The sequence below is a fragment of the Muntiacus reevesi genome, chromosome 1 (assembly GCF_963930625.1).
Source record: "Muntiacus reevesi chromosome 1, mMunRee1.1, whole genome shotgun sequence".
NCBI lineage: Eukaryota > Metazoa > Chordata > Mammalia > Artiodactyla > Cervidae > Muntiacus > Muntiacus reevesi.
Genome location: NC_089249.1, coordinates 29,489,975 through 29,503,682, shown reverse-complemented (window position 1 = coordinate 29,503,682; position 13,708 = coordinate 29,489,975). Strand labels below are relative to the sequence as shown.

The 13,708-nt window shown below is 41.1% G+C and overlaps 1 protein-coding gene across 3 annotated transcripts in view; it reads right to left on the bottom strand.

The window, feature by feature from the left end:
* Nucleotides 1–13,708, bottom strand: part of LMNTD1 (lamin tail domain containing 1) — a 473,637-nt gene that overhangs the window by 307,664 nt on the left and 152,265 nt on the right. The window contains exon 6 of one of the 3 annotated variants that reach the window (XR_010663873.1): nt 607–3,855. The exons of the other annotated variants lie outside the window; for them this stretch is intronic. The gene's annotated coding sequence lies outside the window, so the exon portion shown is untranslated. Of the gene's footprint in view, nt 1–606; nt 3,856–13,708 lie in introns of those variants that run through there. 3 annotated transcript variants of the gene reach the window in all.

The following is a 13,708-nucleotide window of genomic DNA, read 5'->3' as shown; positions in this document are numbered from 1 at the left end:
ATAGGCTGGCTAAACCAGCAACTCCAAGGACACCAACACCAAGTCCTTGATTGGTTTGGAACTGAGGGACTCAATAGGTAAATTTGACATAAAGAATTGAGGAGAGATGAAAATGGGGATGGCATGTATCACATACCCCTGGCCCGGTGGCCTGTAACTCCAAAGTCTATGGTTCTTCCAAAACGTCGTGCTGCATTCTGTCTGTGACTGTTTCCATTTGGGAACCCAGCAACTATGATTTCCAACCATAGATATACAGAATGGAATATCTGCAAGTTGTGAGCTTGGTGAGGAATGGTGGTGAGTGAAAAGCACTATTCATCTTTAAAAGAATTTGATAAGACGACTATTCTTGGAGTTTGTGTGCCAAGATATTTTTGAAAGCTAAAGTTTGTAATAGACACTCTGGTACACACCCTAAACCACCACAGGAAAAGCACAGGATGTTATAAGAAAGAATTTAAGAGGAAAATAATAATGGACTGGCACTCAAAGTCTTCCAGAAGTTTCTTTCACCCATAGCAGGATAAAATGGTAAAAATGAGTAATCAAATACTTTGTTCAAGGGTGGGACAAATTATCTAAAAAAAAAAAAAACATACAAAAGCCAATTCAAACCTTTATTCAAGTTGATATCTGTTGTGAGTTACTTGCTTTATAGTGAGCACAGATAGACAAAATGCTCTCCATAGAGTCTGAAAATGGAAGATCATGTGGTCATTGTATTTCCCTTTCAAAGGGCAAAACACCTTTCTACTACTCCTTACAAAAACTTAAAGTCGGATAGAATGGATTAATAGCTATAATCTTAGAAAGGTAAATGCACTGAACAAACCAATGGTATTAACATAGCATCTCCCCAAATGATCATGCATTTCTATCCCACTTGCTTTCTTGTTTTCTTTCTTTCTTTTTTCTTTTTTTTGCCTAATATAGCCATAGAAGCTATCTATGTTTCTTCCTTGCAAGTGTTTTAATTACAGACCATATTTTTTATCATCTTGCAATTTTCCAAAGTTCTTTCTCAATTCGGTTTTCTCAGCAAATGAGAAAAGCTAAGAAATCAGTAATACACAGAATTTTATTATCTGCAAGGATTTAATGTTTTGGAGTGAATAGTTTAGTCAATTTCTATGCTGAAAAGTTCAGCATAATTCATGTAAGTCTATAATATCTGAAAAGCACAAATTTCAGAAGGCCTATTTCGTTTTTATTTTCACTCAATTTTTTATTTCACCATATATTTTTTTTCTCACCCAATCAGATAAGAACTAATCAATCAATTTATACTAAGGAAGTAAAGCATTTATTTATTTCATAAATATTTGTTAAACACCTGACATGCCAGGCAAAAGCTAGGCACTGGGATCAGACACAAAAATCTAAAAAAGAATCTTGGTTCTTGTCAAATCTGTGAGGATCAAGCACAGAAGACAGGCAAGCAAGAAAGAAAGAATGCTAAATTACAACAGTTTTAATATGTGCTTGGGCTTCCCTGGTGGCTCACTGGTAGTAAAGAATCCATCTGCAGTGCAGGAGTTTGATCCCTTGATTGGGAAGATCCCCTGGAGCAGGAAATGGCAACCAACCCACTCCAGTACTCTTGCCTAGGAAACCCCATGGACAGAGGAGCCTGGTGAGCTACAGTCCATGGGGTCGCAAAAAGTCCGACATGACTTAGGGACTAAACAGCATCAATAAAAACGTGTGCTTACAGGAGAGCACATGTCAGAAGCACATAAGTTAGTTTAGATGGGACAGGGAAAGCTGGTAAGAGGTAAATACCATGAACATATCCCTTGTGAATACTTGTCAGTATCTAAAATCGTTATTCACTTATTTCCATGTTTACTGACTGTGTGCTCCCAACAGTATGTAAGTTTCTACTGTATTTCTAGAGCCTAAACAAGGCCTGAAACACAACAAATACTTGTTGACTAAATGACTAACTAGTAAGAAATAATGCTGCAGAGGTGGATAACAGCCTTCTAAGTTTTGTTGAGATGTTCAGACTTCACTTTCCAACCAGTAGAAAGCATGGAACAGTTTCCAATGAGAGAATGGCATGACCTGATGTGCAGTATCACTCTAACTTCACAAAGAAAATGAATTTGGCAGAAAAGGAAAAGGTAATGAGCTTCAGTGAGGGACCTATACCCAGTTCAGTTCAGTTCAGTTGCTCAGTCGTGTCCGACTCTTTGAGATCCCATGGACAGCAGCACACCAGGCCTCCCTGTCCATCACCAACTCCCAGAGTTTACTCAAACTCATGTCCATTGAGTCGGTGATGCCATCCAACCATCTCATCTTCTGTTGTCCCCTTCTCCTCCCACCTTGACTCTTTCCCAGCATCAGGGTCTTTTCCAATGAGTTAGTTCTTCCCATCAAGTGGTCAAAGTATTGGAGTTTCAGCTTCAACATCAATCCTTCCAATGGACCTTTGTTGGCAAAGTACGTCTCTGCTTTTAATATGCTATATGGGCCAAATTTAATGGTTTGGATGGGAATGGACAGAAGTGGACAGATTCAGGAAATGCTTAGGAAACAGAACCATCACACCTTGGTGAGTGGATGGATATAGTGCAGGGAGGGAGATGATTAGTCAAGAAAGGTTTCAGGTGTAACCAGTAGACATGCTGTTAGTCGTGTCTGACTTTGCAACCCCATGGACTGCAGCCCACCAGGTTTCTCTGTTCATGGGATTTTCCTGGCAAGAATACTGGAGTGGGTTGCCATTTCCTTCTCCAGGGCATCTTCCTGACCCAGGGATCAAACCTGCGTCTCCTGCATGGCAGGCAGATTCTTTACTGCTGTGCCATAGGGGAAGCCATTAGATGGTTGTATGATATTAATATTTATTAAGATATTAATAAATATTCTTATTTTCTACAAATAAAAATATAAATATTATAAGGTATATCTTATTTTCTCCTTGGAAGAAAAGCTATGACCAACCTAAACAGCACATTAAAAAGCGGAGACATTAAAGGTCCATCTAGGCAAAGCTATAGTTTTTCCAGTAGTCATGTATGGATGTGAGATTTGGACCATAAAGAAAGCTGAGCACCAAAAAATTGATGCTTTTGAACTGTGGTGCTGGAGAAGATTCTTGAGAGTCCCTTGGAAAGCAAGGAGATCAAACCATTCAATTCTAAAGGAAATTAGTCCTGAATAGTCATTGGAAGGATTGATGCTGAAGCTGAAGCTCCAATACCTTGGCCACTTGATGTGAAGAACTGACTCATTGAAAAAGACCCTGACTCTGGGAAAGATTGAAGGCAGAAGGAGAAGGGGACAAAGAGGATGAGATGGTTGGATGGCATCACTGAATCGATGGACATGACTTTAGCAAGCCCTGGGAGTTGGTGGTGGATAGGGAAACCTGGTGTGCTGCAGTCCATGGGATCGCAAAGAGTCGGACACGACTGAGCGACTAAATTGAACTGAACTGAAGATATTAATAGGAAGCGCTGGAGCAAGCACAGTTTTCTCTGGTAATATCTAGAACTCAGTTTTGAGGATAGGCATGTTGAGGTATTTGCATGATATCCAAGTAGAGACGCCCAATAGATAATCAAATTCATGAGAACAAAACTTAGAAGAGTGCCTGGACTGGAGATAGAAGTTGAGCATCTAACTCAACAGAGAAATTGGTTGCATCCCAAACATGTGAGGAGGCTATAATTGGAACAGAACATTTCTTTCTTTCCATTTCCATGACACTTGGTGTGCCACATTTGCTAAGCATTAGCTGATGATGATGACAACTTCCTGGTGTCAGACAAGTCTTCAAGTTGAAGCGCCGAACTGCACTGACAGGGCCTGGCCCCGTGCAATTTCCAAATTGCTTGGCAGCTGAAAGAGGTGAAAAACTCATTACCAAGCCATCTGTCCTGAGATTCTGCCCTGATTTCTAGGCCATAAAAATCTGAATAATTTCAAGAAATTTAAATAGCACACACAGATCAGTAAATTCCTTCCCTATCAGCTCTATACCCTAGTTTCTTGGTCATTAGCAGAAACCTCAGAAAGTTGAGCAAGGTGACAGTATTGGCAAGTAGACTATTGTTGTTTGGTCATTAAGCCGTGTCTGACTCTTCTGTGACCCTATGGACTGTAGCCCACCAGGCTCCTCTATCCATAGGATTCTCCAGAAAAGAATACTGGAATGGATTGCCATTTCCTTCTCCAGGGGATCTTTCCGATCCAGGGATCGAACCCAAGTCTCCTGCTTGGCAGGAAGATTCTTTACCACTGAGTTACCTGGGAGGTTAATATTAACAAGCTGATACCCTAAATGCAAAACATTTTTCAATGAAAACATAATTGAACAGAGAATCAGAGGTATTTCCATTGAGTACACTGCATTTTATTGCTAATGTTTTTTTTTCCCCTCTTTCTCTATGATGTTTAGGCCTATATTAAGGTGGATGTGTGTGTGTGCTCAGTCATGTCCGACTCTTTCTGACCCCACAGACTACATACAGCCCACCAGGCTGCTCTGTCCATGGGATTCTCCAGGCAAGAATGCTGGAGTGGGTTCCCATTTCCTCCTCCAGGGAGTCTTCCTGATCCAGAGATCAAACCTGCAACTCCTGCATCTTCTGCATTACAGGCAGATTCTTTATTGCTGAGCCACCAGGAAGCCCAATATTAAGGTATTCTTGTTCAGTTCAGTTCAGTTGCTCAGTCATGTCCAACTCTTTGCGACCTGATGAACCGCAGCATGCCAGGCCTCCCTGTTTATCACCAACTCCCAGAGTTTACCCAAACTCAAGTCCATTGAGTCGGTGATGCCATCCAACCATCTCATCCTCTGTCATGCCCTTCTCCTCCGGCCTTCAATCTTTCCCAGCATCAGGGTCTTTTCCAATGAGTCAGCACTTTGCATCAGGTGGCCAAAGTATTGGAGTTTCAGCTTCAACATCAATCCTTCCAATGAACACCCAGGACTGATCTCCTTTAGGATGGACTGGTTGGATGTCCTTGCAGTCCAAGGGACTCTCAAGAGTCTTCTCCAACACCACAGTACAAAAGCATCAATTCTTCGGTGCTCAACTTTCTTTATGGTCCAACTCTCACATCCATACATGACTACTGGAAAAACCATAGCCTTGACTAGACAGACCTTTGTCAATAAAATTAAAACACAGTAGTAGCAATGAAACTAATGGAATGGTCACCATGAATCTCTTCCCTGTTGCAGAGAAACTACCCTGAATCCAAATCTTTACCTCCAACTTGTCTACAGTCCTTTTCTCCTCTTCTCTTTCCATTCCTGATTTCTCTCCCTTTTCCCTTTCTTTCTTTCTTTCCTGGGGTAAAAAAAGAACATGGCGCATTGAGTCAGATAGAACTGGGTTTGGGTCAGATTTCTACCTTATTTTTATTGAAGGCTCTGAACCTGTTTCTTACAGTGTTACTATCAGGGTAGATGAGAACATATATATATATAATACACTGCATAAAGATGGCTTAGAATAGCTACTCCAAAAACATAGCTTATATTCTATTTCATTTTCCTCCATTAGAAAAATGTTGGGCCTTAGTGTAATAAAACCCATTAAATAGGGTTACATTTGATTCAGTGAGTGATGGAAGAGAAAAGTGGAGGGTAACAGGCTCAGAAATGAATGAAAAATAATGATTTATAGACAGTAAGTGATACAGCAATCACAACAAACTGTGGAAAATTCTTAAAGAGATGGGAATACCAGATCACCTTACCTGCCTCCTGAGAAACCTGTATGCAGGTCAGGAAGCAACAGTTAGAATTGGACATGGAACAATAGACTGGTTCCAAATCAGGAAAGAAGTATGTCAAGGCTGTATATTGTCACCCTGCTTATTTAACTTATATGTAGAGTACACCATGTGAAATGCCAGATTGGATGAAGCAGAAGCTGGAATCAAGATTGCCAGGAGAAATATCAATAACCTCAGATATGCAGATGACACCACCCTTATGACCAAAAGCGAACGAGAACTAAAGAACCTCTTGATGAAAGTGAAAGAGGAGAGTGAAAAAGCTGGCTTAAAACTCAACATTTAAAAAACAAAGATCATGGCATCTGGTCCCATCACTTCATGGCAAATAGATGGGGAAACAATGGAAAGAGTGACAGGCTTTAATTTCTTGGGCTCAAAATCACTGCAGTTGGTGACTGTAGCCATGAAATTAAAAGATGCATGCTCCTTGGAAGAAAAGCTATGACAAGCCTAGACAGCATATTAAAAAGCAGAGACATTACTTTGCCAACAAAGATCCGTCTATTAAAGCTATGGTTTTTCCAGTAGTCATGTATGGATATGAGAGTTGGACCATAAAGAAAGCTGAGCACCAAAGAATTGATGCTTTTGAACTGCGGCACTGGAGAAGACTCTTGAGAGTCCCTTGGACTGCAAGAAGATCAAACCAGTCAATCCTAAGGAAAATAAACCCTGAATACACACTGAAAGGGCTGATGCTAAAGCTGAAGCTCCAACACTTTGGCCACCTGATGCAAAGAACTGACTCACTGGAAAAGACCCTGATGCCTGGAAAGACTGAAGGCATGAGGAGAAGGGGACGAAAAGGATGAGATGGTTGGATGCCATCACTGACTCAATGGACATGAGTTTGAGCAGGTTCCAGGAGCTGGTGAAGGACAGAGAAGCCTGGCGTGCTGCAGTCCATGGGGTTGCAAAAAGTCAGCCATGACTAAGCAACTCAACTGAACTGAACTGGTGATACAGCTACTCTTTCAAGAAGTAAGAGGGTATAGGGATGTAGGAACAATAGTATGACTGAGAATCAGAGTCAAGGAAGCATGTCTGTGGGTAGTGGTTGGCTGTCTTTTTAGGGTAGAAGCTTTTTATTATTACAATTTATTTATTTTTGGCTGTCCTGGGTCTTCATTGTTGCACACGAGCTTTCTCGAGTTGTGGCAAGTGGGGGCCTCTTCATTGCAGGGCATGGGTTTCTCATTGTGGTGGTTTCTCCTGTTGCAGAGCACAGGTTCAGTAGTTGTGTCACACAGGCTTAGTTGCCCCTCGGCATATGGGATCTTCCTCGACCAGGGATCAAACCTGTGTACCCTGCATTGGCAGATGGATTAACCACTGAATCACTAGGGAAGTCCTAGGGTGGAGGTTTGAGTGTCCCCATAACAACGAAAGAAAGAGACAGATGGAGAGGTAGAATATAGATGCTCCACATCACTCATTATCAGAGAAATGCAAATCAAAACCACAATGAGGTACCATTACACGCCAGTCAGGATGGCTGCTATCCAAAAGTCTACAAGCAATAAATGCTGGAGAGGGTGTGGAGAAAAGGGAACCCTCTTACACTGTTGGTGGGAATGCAAACTAGTACAGCCACTATGGGGAACAGTGTGGAGATTTCTTAAAAAACTGGAAATAGAACTGCCATATGACCCAGCAATCCCACTTCTGGGCATACACATCGAGGAAACCAGATCTCAAAGAGACACGTGCACCCCAATGTTCATCGCAGCACTGTTTATAATAGCCAGGACATGGAAGCAACCTAGATGCCCATCAGCAGATGAATGGATAAGGAAGCTGTGGTACATATACACCATGGAATATTACTCAGCCATTAAAAAGAATTCATTTGAATCAGTTCTAATGAGATGGACGAAACTGGAGCCCATTATACAGAGTGAAGTAAGCCAGAACGATAAAGACCATTACACTATACTAACACATATATATGGAATTTAGAAAGATGGTAATGATAACCCTATATGCAAAACAGAAAAAGAGACACAGATGTACAGAACAGACTTTTGGACTCTGTGGGAGAAGGCGAGGGTGGGATGTTCTGAGAGAACAGCATCGAAACATGTATATTATCAAGGGCGAAACAGATCACCAGCCCAGGTTGGATGCATGAGACAAGTGCTCAGGCCTGGTGCACTGGGATGACCCAGAGGGATCGGGTAGAGAGGGAGGTGGGAGGGGGGATCGGGATGGGGAATACATGTAAATCCATGGCTGATTCATGTCAATGTATGACAAAAACCACTACAATATTGTAAAGTAATTAGCCTCCAACTAATAAAAATAAATGAAAAAAAAAAGTGAGAAGGACTAATAATAGAGAAAATACCTCCAGGAAATAGAAGCATTGGTAAAAGCTACTGTAGTTATCAAAACAAATTACCAAGTGAACACAAATCCCTTATAGGCAGTTCAAGCCGGATCTTTGGAAACCTGGGCTCACTTCAACCTAGCATTTCAACAGACAGTTATTACAGGCCAGCAGTGCCAAGGACTCCATTGTGCATGACTGAGGACTACTGCAGGAGGCTCCTAGCTGCAGCTGCCTCTCCCTTCTTTCTGAAATGGCAATTACTCATCACATGTCAAGTGATTAATAGCTATATAGCTTCTTAAGATCCAATCTGTGGGAAGGGCAGATTTCAGTTTGAGAACTCCATCATTTACTATTTGTATAAACTCGGGAAAGTTTCTAGATTTCTCTGAGCCTTAGTTTCTTGAACCCTAAGACCAAAACAATGGTTCCTATATAATAGATTTGAAGATAATGTACACCAAGTAATTAACAGTAGCTCAGTTGGTAAAGAATTTGCCTGCAATGAAGAAGACCCTGGTTTGATTCCTGGGTCAGGAAGATCCCCTGGAGAAGGGAAAGGCTACCCACTCCAGTAATCTTGGGCTTCCCTTGTGGCTCAGCTGGTAAAGAATCTGCCTGCAGTGCAGGAGACCTGGGTTTGACCTCTGGGTCAGGAAGATCCCCTGGAGAAGGGAAAGGCTACCTACTCCAGTATTCTGGCCTGGAGAATCCCATGGACTGTATGGACATGTCCATGGACATGGGGTCACAAAGAGTTGGACACAACTGAGTGATCTTCACTTTCACTTTCAGCATGTCTGTTTGTGTGTGTGTGCATGCACGTGCACGTTCCGTCTTTGCAGCCTCATGAGCTGTAGCCTGCCAGGCTTCTCTGTCCATGGGATTTTCCAGGCAAGAATACTGGAGTGGGTTGCTACTTCCTCCTCCAGGGGATCTTTCTGACCCAGGGATTGAACCTGTGTCTCCTCCATTGCAGGCGGATTCTTTGCCACTGAGCCACCTGGGAAGCCCAGTAATTGGCTTACTGGAAACAATTTTCATTGTGGGGTGTTAGAATACTGTAATTTGCCTATTTGCTTAATTTTGAGCAATTTTTTTTTCTTTTCATAATCACTGATATGATCCTACAGTGATCAAATGAAGAGACCATCACAAAATTCTGAATGACTTGAACCAGTAAAACTGTGACATTCCCCCAAAGAAGTCTAGCCTCTTGTGACACAGACATGTGTGACACAACAATTATCCACAGTGTGGTGTCCAGCTTCAAGAAGAGAACGGAAGACACATTTTCACTTAAATTTTCAGATGCTGAAGACATTAGCTTCAGGAACCTTCTCTAAGACGTTGGCATCTATTTACTTATTTTCTTCAGGTTTAAATCCGTTTGATCCTTTCCCTGTATGATGGCAATTATGATACTGACAAAACCATGAAATATGGAAATTTGGAGGTTAAAAAAAGCTTCATTCTCCTATTTCACTTATGATATTATTATTATTATTATCATCATTATAATGGTAAAGAACTCACCTGCTAATGGAGGAGCTGTAAGAGATGTGGGTTTGATCCCTGGGTGGGGAAGATCCCCTGCAGAAGGACATAGTAACCCACTCCAGTATTCTTGCTTGGAGAACTTCATGGACAGAGAAGCCTGGGGGGCTAAAGCCCAAGGCTTGCTCAGAGTCAGACATGATTGAAGCAATTTGGCAATTTACATAGCACAGTAAATACTGTATTTAGCCAGGGGTTCTGACTAGACCAATACATTAAGAATACATTTTAAATTAATTTACTAATTTATTTATTTGGTTGCGTCAGGAATTTGTTGCAGCACAGAGGACCTTTGTGGGATCTTCTCAATGTGGTGCACAGACTCTCTAGTTGTGGTGTGCAGGCTTAGCTGCTCTGCAGCAATGTGGGATTTTAGTTCACCAACCAGGGATCGAACCTGTGTCCCTTGCATTGCAAGGCCGATTCTCTACACTGGGCCACCAGGGAAGTCCCAAGGATACATTTTTCATGCAACATACTGAGAATGTCTAAGATTTAATTTATAAATGTCCCAGTTTTTGTACTGTCATTCCTTAATCCAGAATTCATATTCTACCAGAAAAGGTGGAACATAACCTATAATCCCTATCCGTGGGTAATTAAATTGAATAGTGAAGAAATATGAGGTACCTTAAAGTAACAGGGCAAAGGGAGAGATCAGCAAAGTCCAAATGGGATGACTCTTTGATACAGCAGAGAAATACTTGTCAAACTTCCATGAGCCTAGAGGTCAACTGGAGATCTTGTTCCAATGCATATTCTGATTCAGTAAACCTAAAGAACGGATCTGAGGTTTTGCATCTCTAACAGACCTCCAGGTACCAAGTATGCTACTGACTCCCACCACACTTAAGTAGGAAGGAAGAATCCAGAACTTAGTAATGAGCAGGGAGGGATCATGGCATGTACCCTCTAACTCAGCATCACAGAAAACATCTGAAAGCTCAATCACCAGCTACCTGCTGTTTGGAGTCCCTCACCTTCCAACAAAACAGCTCTCTGATACTTTGATGCTAAAAACCAACTTATACTTATCCATAAGTAGAAGGCATAAACTCTGGAAACATTTTTATTGTAGAAACCTGATGGACATTGATCAAGCAGCTAGAGAAGTAACCAAAAGAAAGTAATATCGCTTTTTGAGGTGAATGAGCAAACACAAGACCAGGTACCTAACCGTCTTTATCGGAACTTGGCCATTTCATACACCTGAAACTAATACAATGTCATGTGTCAATTATATCTCAGTAATAAATAGCTGGGCCATTCCTGCACATATGCCAATGGTGAGTCCTGAGATAAATCCTTTAGGAAAATGATAACAAATTTTTCTTTTGAAATTTTTTTCTGATGGGCCTATCTGTATGAAACAGTTCCTCTCTGCTTTCTCTAGTACAAAACAAATTCAGATTCACATTCAATTTCAATAGATTTTGATTCTATAGTAAGCAATTATTTTAGAAGAAAGCACATGAGGAATATCTTTGACTATATGAACACCTTAAAGAGGTGGTATGCCCTAATTACTTGTAGAATTATTGGCTTCTCTGAACACAAGAATTATAGTGGAAACCAATACCCTGGTTTATCTCTTTTTAACAGTGTCTATTGTTCTCAGAATTTTTTCTAAAAGCAGTCACCCCCCGCCCCCCCACTTAGGCAATGAAGGCAGACTAGCAGCCCCCAACTGCATTCAGTGTGGTCAGAGGGAGCACACATCCTCTGATGACCTCAGGAAGGATTATCAAAGGTGTACTGTGAATGAAGATGTTTACTCAGCAGTGAGCTAGCATACATATTTAGGCATTTTATCTTTAACAGTTAAAGAGAATGTCAGAAGCCTCATTTCCTGGCTAGATGATAAGCATCCTGTCCTAAGCGCGGACAAATACACAGCACATCATTTCAATTGTGGCATGAGTGATGGCTGTAAGTATGACAGCTGACAGCTTCACTAAATCATTATTCTTGGAAACAAGGCAGGTATACACTCAGAGAAGAAAATTTTGCGAGCTAGGTGTTTACATCTGTGTTTGCCACCTGGGGAGAAGCGTAGATTTACTTTCAGAACAAGTATAAGTAGAGAAGTTCTTTACAATTTTACAATGGAGTGGCCCATGCTTTTGTTTCTTTTAAGTCATTTGTTTTGTTTTCTGGGTATCTTCATGTAAAACGAGACTCTCGACAGGCTTTTGCAAATTTATCTTCTTAAACTGTAACCATCCTCTGGGCTAAAGAGTTGTTGCAATTGCTTCAGAAATGGAAGCCCTGACTTCTATCCATGGGTGCTGCATTTCTGAAGGCACTGAAGCACTGTGGCACCTCCGTCTACTTGTCTTCGTCCCACTGATAAGCAGCAAAAGCACCGGGGGGAGAGGCAGGGTCCGGCTGTCTCTGAGAAGCTGGAGTTACGGTTCCCTGTGAGAGCCATTCATCCTGTCACCAACACGATGCCTTACTCAGACCTCCCAGACAAAAATAGATCTTTACTTGAGCTGGGAATACAGGAAATGGAGAAGTATGCAACGACGAGTTTCAATATTCCAGCTCTGTCTGTGAAAACGACTCCCTGTCTGCAGGTAACCTTGGTCAGGCTTAGTCACTTAAACTGCAGGGAATTGATCCACCTTCCCCGTCAATCAAGTGAACAACCACTTTTTAAGATACCGATGAACACACACAAAGACAGCAAATTAACTTGAAACAGATATATCGGGTTGAACCACCACTGATGACATTTGGATAGGGAACAAAATACTGAATTATAAGCACATTCTCCTTTATATTTTTATTTAAATACTATCCTTCTGATTTTTTAAAATTGGAGTACAATTTCTTTACAATGTTAAGTTTCTGCAGTAAAGCAGCATGGATCAGCTATATGTATTCATATATGCCCTCCCTCTTGAGCCTCCCTCCCACCCATCTAGGCACCAGAGAACACCCAGCTAGCTGAACACCCCATGCATACAGCAGGTTCCCACTAGCTAGCTATTTTATACACAGCAGTGTATATATGTCAATGCTACTCTCCAGATGGTCTCATCCTCTCCTTCCTTCACTGTGTCCACAATATACAAGCAGCTCATGCAGCTCAATATCAAAAAAACCAAACAACTCAATCAAAAAATGGGTAGAAGACCTAAACAGACACTTCTCCAAGGACAATATACAGATGACCATCAAACACATGAAAAGATGCTGAACCTTGCTCATTATTACAGAAATGCAAATCCATACTACAAGGAGGTATCACCTCACACCAGTCACAATGGCCATCACCCAAAAATCTCCAAAAAAATAATTGCTGGGGAGGATGTGGCAAAAAGGGAACCCTTTTTCACTGTTGGTGGGAATGTAAATTGATACAAACACTATGGAGGACAGTATGGAGGTTCCTTAAAAAACTAAAAATAAAACTACCATATGACCCAGCAATCCTATTCCTGCACATATATCCTGAGAAACCATAATACAAAAAGACACACCAGTGTTCACTGCAGTGCTGCTTACAATAGCCAGGACATGTCAATGTCCATTGACAGATGAATGGACAAAGAAGTTGTGGTACATATATACAATGGAACACTAATTGACCATAAAAAAGAATGAAATTGGGCCATTTGTAGTGATGCAGAAGAACCTAGAGTCTGTCAAACAAAGTAAAGTAAGTCAGAAAGAGAAAAACAAATATTGTATACTAGTGCATATATATGAAATCTAGGAAGATGGTATTGATGAACCTATTTGCAGGGAGGAGTAAAGATGCAGATGCAGAGAACATCTGCCTTTTTAAAAAAAAAAAAAAGTGGCAAGTTTTGAAACAAATAGCCAATTTTAATTGATAATGATTTACTGTATCATGTAGCTTTTCCTAGGATATAGCTACTAAATTAAAACTCACAGTTGCACAATCACCTTTTCTTCATTACTCTCCAATAGTCTTATAAGGATTTCTGACTTCCCAACTAGATTATATTTGGGCAGCAGTAATGTCATTTTGTTCATGACTTAGGGTTAATCACAAGCTCTCGGTGCTACCCATGAGCT